Source organism: Arachis ipaensis, chromosome B4, assembly GCF_059453495.1.
Source record: "Arachis ipaensis isolate K30076 ecotype BB chromosome B4, ASM5945349v1, whole genome shotgun sequence".
In the NCBI taxonomy this organism is placed as follows: Eukaryota; Viridiplantae; Streptophyta; class Magnoliopsida; order Fabales; family Fabaceae; genus Arachis; species Arachis ipaensis.
In genome coordinates this window covers 91,650,055-91,663,438 of record NC_142439.1, presented here as the reverse complement: position 1 = coordinate 91,663,438, position 13,384 = coordinate 91,650,055, and the positions used below count along the sequence as shown (strand labels likewise).

At 39.9% G+C, this 13,384-nt stretch overlaps 2 non-coding genes across 2 annotated transcripts; both read right to left on the bottom strand.

Annotated features, from left to right (window-relative positions):
* Nucleotides 1-2,040: 2,040 nt before the first annotated feature.
* LOC148568354 (small nucleolar RNA R71) lies at nt 2,041-2,144 on the bottom strand. The gene has a single exon (XR_015882141.1). It is a non-coding gene; the product is annotated as a small nucleolar RNA R71 (small nucleolar RNA).
* Nucleotides 2,145-11,206: 9,062 nt separating this feature from the next.
* LOC148568353 (small nucleolar RNA R71) lies at nt 11,207-11,310 on the bottom strand. The gene has a single exon (XR_015882130.1). It is a non-coding gene; the product is annotated as a small nucleolar RNA R71 (small nucleolar RNA).
* Between the last annotated feature and the right edge of the window lie 2,074 nt (nt 11,311-13,384).

Below are 13,384 nucleotides of genomic sequence, written 5' to 3'. Positions count from 1 at the left end.
TGGGATTGGGCCTGAAGGATTGATGAGTTTGAAATCTCAATTTATTGAGTCATGTGTCATTATTTGATTATCACTAAGTTGGCTCAATGAATGTTACAGAATTTGGATCAACAGCCTCATCAAGATTATGGATCATAAACCCAAGGCAAAAGGAAAGCAAGGAGAGGCCTCAAAGCCCAAGAAGCACAACAGAAGCTCAATATAGAAAGTGTATAAATAGGATAGAATTTAAGTTAGAGAGAACGGGACCTTCACTTTTAGCTAGTTTTCATTTTCTTTGTAATTGAATTCAGAGCTATGACTCACTAAACCCCCTTTCATTGGGTTAGGGAGCTCTATTGTAATTCAATGAATCAATAATAGTTTATCTTCTTCTTCAATCTTTTCTCTTGAATTTTGTTAGAAAGCTTCTCGATCTAATTCCATTGAGTAGTTGTCTTGGGAAAGAAACTACCTATACTTGGAATCCTTCGGAACCTTGGGAAAGGAATGGAGGATTCATGCTAGAGAAGCTTTCTCACAGTGAATTGGATTGGGGTTTGGATGGATATTGTGACATGTAATCCTACCAAATTGTGGTTCATGAAACTGTGTGGTATAATCAGTGATCGAACATCATCTCTTCTTATGAACATTTAAACCAAGGGATTGGGAATTTGTTTGTTTTTAGAGAGAATTGGTGAGCCAAGGGATTGGGATCCAATCATATAAGATTGCCAAGCAAAATTCAATGAACGCATTGCTTGAGGAAGAGATAAACATGTTTTGATTCGGAGATCTCAATATCTCCTATAACCCAATGAATCCCCCAATTCTGATTTCCATCTTCTCTTTACATTCTGCAACTCAACTCATGCAATCACCCCCATTCCCTTTTAATTTCAGCAATTTCGTTTATGCTCTTTAATTCATGCAATTTAAGATTTCGCCATTTCAATTTCTTGTCATTTACTTTTCCCGCCAATTTTACATTCCGCAATTCTCATCTCAATCTTGATTCCGCTCAACTAGAACACACTTCTAATCCGAATTGCTCACTCAACCAATCCTTGTGGGATTCGACCTCACTCTATTGTGAGTTTTTACTTGACGATAACCGGTGCACTTGCCGGAAGGAATTTTGCCGATCGTGCAATTTCCTAAATCGTAGCATAACTAGTTTATGTGCATCAAGTTTATGGCGCCGTTGCTGGGGATTGGTTTTCGATTGACAATTCTCAAATTGGAAGTTAACTAGATTGAGCATTTTTTTTTATTTTGATTAATTCAGTACAAGTTACTTGTTGAATTTTAATTTCTGCACCCTGTTACATGCTTTCTTTCTTTATGCCTTTAAATTCAAGCAACTAACTCACTGACTCACTAACTGTTTGAATTAATTCCTCAATTGCTCTAACCATACTCTTCCATTAACCAAGAGTATTTCACTTGTTTGTGCTTGTGCTGTGCTCTTGTATGACAGGTAGGAGAGGAGAGACATCAACTCCTCCATATACCGAACCAGAGAGGACCCTTCATAGACTGAGAAGGGAAGCAAGAGGGAAGAGAGTACTGGGAGAAGAAGAATCTGAAGGAGAATCTGAGGACAATTTTGAGGAAGCTCTAGATCTCAACATGGATAGAGAAGTTCACAACCATGAGAGAGCTGATGGAAACAATGCCATTCCTGAGAGGAGGGTTCTTAGTTCATACATAAACCCAACCTCTGGGAATTGTGGTAGCAGCATCCAGAAACCACCCATTCAGGCCAACAATTTTGAGCTCAAACCACAGCTAATATCACTTGTGGAGAATCATTGTTCATTTGGTGGGAGTGCTAATGAAGATCCCAACCAACATCTCACAAAATTCCTGAGAATTTGTGACACTGTGAAGTCCAATGGAGTCCAGGAAGATGCCTATAAACTGCTTTTGTTCCCATTTTCACTTAGGGACAAAGCAGCTAAGTGGCTGGAATCATTCCCAAGGGGGAGTCTAACAACATGGGATGAGGTGGAAAGCAAGTTTCTGGCACGTTTCTACCCTCCACAAAAGGTCAATAGGCTTCGATCTGAGGTTCAGACTTTTAGACAACAAGATGGTGAAACTCTCTACGAGGCATGGGAGAGATTCAAGGACTTGACTAGGAAATGCCCACCAGACATGTTCCATGATTGGGTGCAATTGCATATCTTCTATGATGGACTCTCTTATGAATCAAGGAAGGCTGTAGACCATTCATCAGGAGGTTCATTGAACAGGAAAAAGACTGTGGAAGAAGCCATTGAAGTGATTGAGACAGTGGCTGAGAATGAGTACTACTATGCATCAGAAAGGCACAACACTAAGGGAGTCATGGAGCTGAACCATGTTGATACAATTCTAGCCCAAAACAAGGTGTTTGCCAAGCAACTAGCGGAGCTTACCAGGCAATTAGAAACAAAGCAAGTAGCTGCAATACACACACAAGATCAAGAGGAAGTAAGCATTGAAGGAGGTGATTGGGAAGAGGCCAACTATGTGGGAAACCAACAAAGGCAATCATATGATCCACATTCCAACACTTACAACCCAGGCTGGAGAAACCACCCAAACTTTGGGTGGGGAAACCAACAAACCCAACCACAAAACCACAAACCTTACAACCACAACCAACATAACAATTCCACATACCAAAACTCCAACCAAAGATCATACCAAGCCACACAAAACACTTACTCCCAACCACCATATCATGGCCAAATTAATCAACCTACCCAACCTAATCCGAACCAACAATTTCAAGATCAATTAAACCGGATAGAAGGAATGATGGCAACCATGAGTCAAGACATAATTGAATTGAAGAGCTTCAGGGATGATGTGAGAACTACCTTAAGAAACCATGGTGAAAAACTCAAGAGGATGGAATCTCAAGTAGGAGAGCTATCTCAACAGGCACCCAAATCAACTGCAGTGTTCCCTAGTGACACAGAAAAGAATCCTAAAGGGGAACAAAAGAGAGTAAGATGGGAAGAATGCAAGGCCATCACCATATTGAAGGAAGTCTCAGAAGAAGAAGGAATCAAGCCCTCAGAGCAGGAGCCAGAAATCTTGAAGGAAGGTGTGGAAGAAGCTAAGCAGGAAGGTGAAACTGAGCAAGCCAAGGAACTGCAAAAAGGCACGCTGGAAATATACCAACCAAAAGCACCATTTCCTCAGAGGATAGGAGGAGGTGAAAAAGAGAAAACCTATTCAAGGTTTTTAGAGACATTTAACTCTCTCCATGTCAATATTCCCTTTCTTGAGATTCTCCATCAAATGCCTACACACATCAAGTATTTAAAGGAATTGTTAAGCAAGAAAAGAGTTTTGAAGGGAGGACAAACGGTAATCATGAACAAAGAATGCAGTGCTCTCATCAAGAAGGACACACTCTCTAAGAAAACGGACCCAGGAAGTTTTCATATCCCTTGCATCATAGGGGAAACAAGAATTGACAGAGGATTCTGTGATCTAGGAGCTAGCATAAATGTGATGCCTCTAACTCTTATGAAAAGGCTACAACTGAATGAGGTGAGATCCACTGATGTAATCATACAACTGGCTGACAGAACTCAGAAGCAAGCTGAAGGGGTAGTTGAAAATGTGCTGGTGAAAGTGGGGGATTATTACTTCCCCACAGACTTTGTCATTGTGGACATGGAGGAAAGCTACTTACACCCTATCATTCTGGGCAGACCATTTCTAGCCACTACTAGAGCGCTCATAGATGTAGAACAAGGAGAGCTAATTCTGAGAATACATGATGAACAGCTCATTTTCAAAGTTTTCAAACCTGCATCTGAGCCTGAACCAGAACCTGAAAAGCCTAAGGATGATAGTAGCCATCTGTGTTTGGAGGAAAGTAATCCAGCAGCTGAAACTCTAAAACAGTCCTTGGAAGGCAAAAAAGAGTTGCAAGAGTTAAAGCCACAAAAATCAGTGGAAACAGATCAGAAGGATCCTCCTGACATAAGGGTCAATGAAGAAATCCTCAAGAGAAAGGGAAGAGTGATAGGGAGATTGCCAAGAGGGTGGAGAAACAAGAAAATTCCCACTGAAGGTTTTTCTCCGGGAGATAACGTGATATCAAGTCATTATCTGCCAATCCCACCTGGCCTCAAAACCATTCCTTCCCAGCTCCCTCAAGTGTTCACAATCAGGAAAATTCTTTCTATGGAACATTTAGAGGTCATCAATGAATCAAGTGGGGACGTTTTCATAGTGAGAGGAGAAGACGTCAAGCACTACAATCCACCCTAACAAGGGACAACCGTCAAGCTAGTGACGTTAAAGAAGCGCTTCATGGGAGGCAACCCATGTTTTAATATCCTTACTTTTTTTGTTTTGTTGTGCATCTAATAAAGCATGGTTTCTTATGCATGAACTTGAATCCTCAGGACAACTGCTGAAAGAGTGCACTAAACATTGCATGTAAAATGTAATTTGCCTCTAAGTTTGGTGTGCCTGAAGGCACCCCAAATTTTATTCAAAATGCATTCAATTTTTAGTGCACAACCAAAGATTAAGTTTGGTGTTCCTCTTTGAACACGGTTCATGAAAAGCACGAAGTTCCTCTGGATTTCGAAATTCATGACAAGTATACCATTCGCATGTTTTAATGCTTTGGTTTCAATTACTTAGGGTAGTAAATTTGTTTAGAATCAAAGAGCCAAGGTGACTATGATTTATTAGAATTAAGCACATTCATTAAGGACAACCAATATGGATTTCATGTCATCAGGAGACTTGACCAAACACTAAGTTTGGTGTCCAAATAATAAGTGTGCATACATGTAGAAGTCACGGCTATAAGCTCACAAAGACAATCATTGATTTACATGTGCAAGTACTATTCATAATTCACATGGACCGAAAAATGATAGCAAAACTTGTTTGTTTGTGCAGGTACAAATGAAAAGACAAAAATGGAGGAAAAAGACAAAGGGAGGTACGGTGCTTGGTCAAAAAGAAAATTCACAAGTCTTTGAAACTAACACATGGGAAAAGGAAGTTCTGCAAGAAAAGATAGCTACATGTACAACCTAATGCACCCAGAATACTTCCAAGAAAATGAAAAGCAATTCGTCCTTCTCCCTAATTCATATATTTACCATCAAGCCACCCTTCACAAATCACCCTAGCCGTCCATTTTGCACTTACGGGCATTATAAAGAACCACTTGGGGAACAAGTTCAACACCACCAAATCTCCTTCATGCACATTTCCTTCATCATAGCATAAATTATCTCTTGCCGAAAACAACCTCCCCACACTTCCAACAACACTTCTTGCTTCACCTTGTCAACTTTAGCTTGTCACTTACCAAAACTAAAAGACCAATGGCAGCTTCATCTAGCCACAAAAGAAGAAAAGACAAGCAGCCAATGGAGGAAAACAGGGAATTCGATGCATGGAGATACAGATCAGTTTTCCATGAGATTCAAGCCGAATGGATGAGACCTAAAACGGTACTAGCTGAGGTTCCCTTTGACCTTGAAAAGGATGAGTTCCCAGGTGTTTGGGAAAAGATCAAAAAGAGGAAGTGGGAGCTCCTGACTAAGCCAATCACTAAAATCAACATCAACCTGGTGAAAGAGTTTTATGCAAATGCAGTAAGGGAGGATCCAACCAAGAAACCCATATACAAAAGCTATGTGAGAGGGGTGGAAGTTGACTTCAGTCCCAAAGCAATCATGAAAACTCTTGGCCTGAAAAACATACATTTCAGCCAAGCAAGTTATGAAGAAAGGATGATAGGAGAACCTGACTATGCAACTATTGCTGAAGACCTTTGTGCCATCAGAGCTGAATGGGTGAGAAAAACAAGAGGGGCTCCAAGAGTCTTGAGAAGGGGAGACCTAACACCTGAAGCTAAAGGGTGGTATGCAATAGTTAGGAGATCCATCCTACCCACTGCAAACTCTTCAGAAATAGTCCCTAAAAGAGCCATCTTGCTACATTGCATTATGGTGGGAGGGGAGATCAAAGTTCATAAACTCATTACTGAACAGATACAAGAGTTTAGTGAGAAAAGTGACCCTGAATCCTGGCTCCACTTCCCTAGCACTATCATTAGACTATGCATCGATGCCCAAGTACCACTTGAGGATGAAAGACCTAATTGGCTATATCCTGGATTGGCCATAACTGCGTACAGAATGACTCTTGGCCCAACTCCTCCAAGACATACAAGAAGAAGAAATGAAGAAGGGCAACAAGTGGAAGCCGAGCAAGAAGCAGAACAAGAAGGACAGGAAGGAGAAGACAGAGAAGAAGAGCAAGAAGAGCAAGCAATTCCAGAAAGAAGACAAAGAATTCCCAGAGACCCCATGGATATGAGCAGAATGCAGGAAATCATGGAAGGAATGTCTCAACAATACATGAGGTCTCAGGAGAGACAAGAGGACTTTCACCTCAAAATGATGGATATGCAAAGGAACTTTGAATCAAGATTCTTGGATCTGCAAAGGGAACAGAATTTACACTTACAGGAATCTTTCAGCCACATATGCCAACACCAAGATGCCAATGTCATGGCAATTAAGGAAGCCACCACTTTGCAGAATGCAAGATACTCAGTCCAAGCTGATTACAACATCAGTTCGCAAATCAAGCTTAACTACATAGGAGAACATCTACACAAGATGGACCCAGCATTCCCGGCTTTTGATGAGTATTTCAAAGGGAGGAAAGAAGGAGAAATAAACAAGGCAATGATCCTTGAAAAAGGAGTGGAAGAAACGATGAAAAAGGCTGGATTCTGGAAAAAGCTCATAAGAAAAGACAAAGGAAGCACAAGTGGTCAAAAAGAGGCAGGAAGCAAGAAGAAACAGGATCCCAAGAATTGAGAAGAACCAAGCAATAAATAAGAGGTGGTCTCGTTCCTTAATAATCAAATGATAATTGGTGAATTGTCTTTATGAACTTTCTTTCATTATGAGTCATTTAAGTTTTAATGTGAAGTCTCTAGTATGTTGTTTGTTTATTGCTTTGAATAAAGTGAATGCCTAGATGATTGGATATAACTTCACCTTCTTAAACAAGTGCTTGCCATGCTTGTTCTGTTTCCAAAAATAAAAGAAAAGTGTGAACAAAAGTAACTTGGCTCAATTAGTGACAAATCAAGTAGAATTAAGTGGTGGTATGCATGCTTGATTGTTTAGTCAGATCACTGGAATTAAAGTGTAGAATTATCATTTTTTGTGTAGAAATTGAAAACTGTCTATGGATCTTGATGAATAAATGTCTTTGGCCATGAAAAAGAAAGAAAAAGAAGAAGAAAAAGCCACTGAAAAAGGGCAACCAAAAAGCAAAAAAAAAAAAAAATTGAGAAAATAAGCTAGGTACCAATGGTTTGAACTTCTGAGACAAATGCCTGTGGTGTTTATGTATTAAGGATATGCTTGGATGAATAGGTTCTGAGGAGTGTTTCAACACTTGGTAACTTGGGTTAACTAACCCGGGATTATCAACCAAAAGTCCATTATCAAGAGCAACCTAAATACAAAACATTTAGTCACACAAAGAGGTGCTGGGCACCAATGTCTCAAGAAGAAATGTGAACTAAAATGCCTAAAGTGGATATGTGTAGTGCACTGATAAGAAAAAGAAAATGCCAAAGGCTTGTGCAACACATGACACTAAGCAAACAAGGAGCAAAGTAGTTCTAAGAAAAAGAAAAGAAAAACAAAGAAGAGAAAAGTGCCAAGGACATAAGAATAACAAGAGGCCATAGCAGTGTTTGATGGATGCAATGAAAAGTGATGATCTTACCTGATAAGAATGAAAAAGTGATGCTGCAACTTTCTGCAATAAACCCTTCTGATGAACTTCAAATGCTTGCTAATATAGCCAATGTAATTGCTTTCTGTTTCACACTTTCTTCTCAAATAACTCAGGACTTGCTTAGGGACAAGCAAGTATTAAGTTTGGTGTTGTGATGCCAAGGCATCGTAGGCTAGTTTCACTAGCATTTTTCTGTTAGTTTTAGTTGTTTTATGCATTTTCTTGAGCTTTAAGTAACCAAGAATGGTTAAAAGAATAACAAAGCAACGAACCATCCAAACAGTATGATTTTGATGCAAATGCCATGAGTTTTTAGTTATATTACTTGAATGCTATGAATGGAAGAATTCTCATGAAATTTTGCAAGACTTTGATGCAATTGTTTGGATGATTTCAGGGAAGAAGAGGCTAGGCAAGGAAGCAACAAAAACAATAAAGGAAGCTTGAATATCACATGTGGAGTTTAAGTTCCAGTTTAAGCCTAAACTGGAGCCTAAACGCCAGAATCATGAAGGCTAAGAAATGCTGGAATTGAAGTTTAACCTCCAGTTTAACCTTAAACTGGAGGTTAAACGCCAGAATGAAAGACTCACCAAAGAAGCATTTCCACGTTTAACCTCCAGTTTGACCTTAAACTGGAGGTTAAACGCCAGAATGAGAATGCCACCCAGGAAGGAGTTCCACGTTTAACCTCCAGTTTAACCTTAAACTGGAGGTTAAACGCCAGAATGGGAAAAGCACCAGGGAGCCATTTCCACGTTTAAGCTCCAGTTTGACCTCAAACTGGAGCTTAAACGTGTTCGACAGATTTTCTCCTCCAGGGTTGCTCTCTCCATTTCCACGTTTAAGCTCCAGTTTGACCTCAAACTGGAGCTTAAACGTGTTCGACACCTCCAGGGCTACCATTCTAAGCTTCCACGTTTAACCTCCAGTTTAACCTTAAACTGGAGGTTAAACGTGTTCGACCTCCAGGATGCCTCCTTCCATTCCCACGTTTAACCTCCAGTTTAACCTTAAACTGGAGGTTAAACGTGTTCGACCTCCAGGGCTGCCCTTCCTTTATCCACGTTTAAGCTTCAGTTTAACCTTAAACTGAAGCTTAAACGTGTTCGACTACATTACTCTCCAGGGCTGCCTTCTTCCATTTCCACGTTTAAGCTTCAGTTTAACCTTAAACTGAAGCTTAAACGTGCTTCGACAAAAGGCCTCACTGGAAGTATCTGGCGTTTAAGCTGCAGTTTAAGCTTAAACTGCAACTTAAACGCCACTCTTGGAAAAGGTTTCTGGGTCAATAATATTGCGGTTTAAGTTACTCTTTTAGCACAAACAATAACTTAAACTTACTCTGGTATGAAACCCAATTGAATATCATGGTTTATGGGATTGGGCCTGAAGGATTGATGAGTTTGAAATCTCAATTTATTGAGTCATGTGTCATTATTTGATTATCACTAAGTTGGCTCAATGAATGTTACAGAATTTGGATCAACAGCCTCATCAAGATTATGGATCATAAACCCAAGGCAAAAGGAAAGCAAGGAGAGGCCTCAAAGCCCAAGAAGCACAACAGAAGCTCAATATAGAAAGTGTATAAATAGGATAGAATTTAAGTTAGAGAGAACGGGACCTTCACTTTTAGCTAGTTTTCATTTTCTTTGTAATTGAATTCAGAGCTATGACTCACTAAACCCCCTTTCATTGGGTTAGGGAGCTCTATTGTAATTCAATGAATCGATAATAGTTTATCTTCTTCTTCAATCTTTTCTCTTGAATTTTGTTAGAAAGCTTCTCGATCTAATTCCATTGAGTAGTTGTCTTGGGAAAGAAACTACCCATACTTGGAATCCTTCGGAACCTTGGGAAAGGAATGGAGGATTCATGCTAGAGAAGCTTTCTCACAGTGAATTGGATTGGGGTTTGGATGGATATTGTGACATGTAATCCTACCAAATTGTGGTTCATGAAACTGTGTGGTATAATCAGTGATCGAACATCATCTCTTCTTATGAACATTTAAACCAAGGGATTGGGAATTTGTTTGTTTTTAGAGAGAATTGGTGAGCCAAGGGATTGGGATCCAATCATATAAGATTGCCAAGCAAAATTCAATGAACGCATTGCTTGAGGAAGAGATAAACATGTTTTGATTCGGAGATCTCAATATCTCCTATAACCCAATGAATCCCCCAATTCTGATTTCCATCTTCTCTTTACATTCTGCAACTCAACTCATGCAATCACCCCCATTCCCTTTTAATTTCAGCAATTTCGTTTATGCTCTTTAATTCATGCAATTTAAGATTCCGCCATTTCAATTTCTTGTCATTTACTTTTCCCGCCAATTTTACATTCCGCAATTCTCATCTCAATCTTGATTCCGCTCAACTAGAACACACTTCTAATCCGAATTGCTCACTCAACCAATCCTTGTGGGATTCGACCTCACTCTATTGTGAGTTTTTACTTGACGATAACCGGTGCACTTGCCGGAAGGAATTTTGCCGATCGTGCAATTTCCTAAATCGTAGCATAACTAGTTTATGTGCATCAAGTTTATGGCGCCGTTGCCGGGGATTGGTTTTCGATTGACAATTCTCAAATTGGAAGTTAACTAGATTGAGCATTTTTTTTTATTTTGATTAATTCAGTACAAGTTACTTGTTGAATTTTAATTTCTGCACCCTGTTACATGCTTTCTTTCTTTATGCCTTTAAATTCAAGCAACTAACTCACTGACTCACTAACTGTTTGAATTAATTCCTCAATTGCTCTAACCATACTCTTCCATTAACCAAGAGTATTTCACTTGTTTGTGCTTGTGCTGTGCTCTTGTATGACAGGTAGGAGAGGAGAGACATCAACTCCTCCATATACCGAACCAGAGAGGACCCTTCATAGACTGAGAAGGGAAGCAAGAGGGAAGAGAGTACTGGGAGAAGAAGAATCTGAAGGAGAATCTGAGGACAATTTTGAGGAAGCTCTAGATCTCAACATGGATAGAGAAGTTCACAACCATGAGAGAGCTGATGGAAACAATGCCATTCCTGAGAGGAGGGTTCTTAGTTCATACATAAACCCAACCTCTGGGAATTGTGGTAGCAGCATCCAGAAACCACCCATTCAGGCCAACAATTTTGAGCTCAAACCACAGCTAATATCACTTGTGGAGAATCATTGTTCATTTGGTGGGAGTGCTAATGAAGATCCCAACCAACATCTCACAAAATTCCTGAGAATTTGTGACACTGTGAAGTCCAATGGAGTCCAGGAAGATGCCTATAAACTGCTTTTGTTCCCATTTTCACTTAGGGACAAAGCAGCTAAGTGGCTGGAATCATTCCCAAGGGGGAGTCTAACAACATGGGATGAGGTGGAAAGCAAGTTTCTGGCACGTTTCTACCCTCCACAAAAGGTCAATAGGCTTCGATCTGAGGTTCAGACTTTTAGACAACAAGATGGTGAAACTCTCTACGAGGCATGGGAGAGATTCAAGGACTTGACTAGGAAATGCCCACCAGACATGTTCCATGATTGGGTGCAATTGCATATCTTCTATGATGGACTCTCTTATGAATCAAGGAAGGCTGTAGACCATTCATCAGGAGGTTCATTGAACAGGAAAAAGACTGTGGAAGAAGCCATTGAAGTGATTGAGACAGTGGCTGAGAATGAGTACTACTATGCATCAGAAAGGCACAACACTAAGGGAGTCATGGAGCTGAACCATGTTGATACAATTCTAGCCCAAAACAAGGTGTTTGCCAAGCAACTAGCGGAGCTTACCAGGCAATTAGAAACAAAGCAAGTAGCTGCAATACACACACAAGATCAAGAGGAAGTAAGCATTGAAGGAGGTGATTGGGAAGAGGCCAACTATGTGGGAAACCAACAAAGGCAATCATATGATCCACATTCCAACACTTACAACCCAGGCTGGAGAAACCACCCAAACTTTGGGTGGGGAAACCAACAAACCCAACCACAAAACCACAAACCTTACAACCACATACCAACATAACAATTCCACATACCAAAACTCCAACCAAAGATCATACCAATCCTCTTGTTGGTGCTTTTGTTAATTGCCTTCACTTCCTTGAATTTACGACTTGGTTGCTGTGTGATTGTTGGAGTTTTGTCTTCATCAAGAGTCTCTTGCAATGGTGGTTCTGTGGATTCTTCCTTCATGTACTTCTCTGCTTCACTTGAGTTTGGAATTCTTTGGTTGTCTTTCTCACTTTCTTGCTCTTCCACTTCCTCTCTTGTACCCAACATTTGACTTAATAGCTTTTTCATTGAGGAGGTTTGTTGATCTTCCCAACATTTCTTCATCTCCTCTTCATATTTTTCAATCACAGATTCAATTGTCGAGAGTTTTTGGGTCAGGAAAATTTGTGAGAGTTGTGATTCTTCATGTTCCTTTGTCATCTCAAGTGTAGTTTCATTTTTAACCACCTCATTCTTTATTGAAAGTTCACTTGATGCAGTAGCCTCCTCATCTTGTTTTTCCACTTCCTCACTCACAAATTGGTCTTCATCTTCATTGTTTGATGGTTCTAAGTTCCCCCTTGATTGCTCTGAGGACTCATTCATCTTCTTGAATACAAATTCTTTCCAGGATTGGGGTTGTGTGTATCTTTCCATGAGTTTTCTGTGTATTTCAATGGCTTGGAGGTAATCCTCATCTGTTGGTTCAAGAGATGAAGGTTGAGAGTAATTTTGGTGACATGGATGTGTTGTGGTGAAGTTGTGTTGAGGGGTGTGGAATGAATTGTGTGATTGATGGGGTAACTTGTATGGATTTTGGAGGAAACTTTGTGTTGAGGCATAATCAAGTGATGAAGAACTTTCAAATGAGAGACTGGGACGTGAGGGTGGATGCTCTTCCATTCTTTGGTGATGCTTCCATCCACCATGAGGATAATGATATGAATCATTTTGTGGTGGTGGTTGGTATCCCATATGATTTTTTTGCTCATCTTGTGTCTCTGAAGCAAGTCTCCATAAATTGGAGTGCTCAGAATGTGTATTCTCTTGGTGATATCCCAGCCACCATTAGAGATTGGTGATGGTGGGTAATATCCCATAAAATTTGTTTGATCATAAGATGAGTTGAACTCCATTTAAATTTTGTAAAACACAACACCAAATAAAATTGAAATTCATGTTTCAGATGATATTTGCTTAGTGAGGCAAAAACACAAACACCTTGGTTTCAAGAACAAAAACAAAGAAAATGCTTAATCTGGACTTCTCACCCACTTAATCATTGTTGATCTAAATCAATCCCCGGCAACGGCGCCAAAAACTTGATGGATATTTTTGCGGAAAACGAATTTTCCAAAACACCCAAAACTAACCGGCAAGTGCACCGGGTCGCATCAAGTAATAAAACTCACGGGAGTGAGGTCGATCCCACAGGGATTGATGGATCAAGCAACTTTAGTGGGTGATTAGTTTAGTCAAGCTAACATTTAAGTGAAATTGGATGAGAGGTAGCCAACAGAAAGTAAATTGCAGGGATTATAAAGTTGCAGAAAGTAAAATTGGACAGAAACTTAAAGAGCAAGAAATGTAAATTGCAAGAATCTTAAAT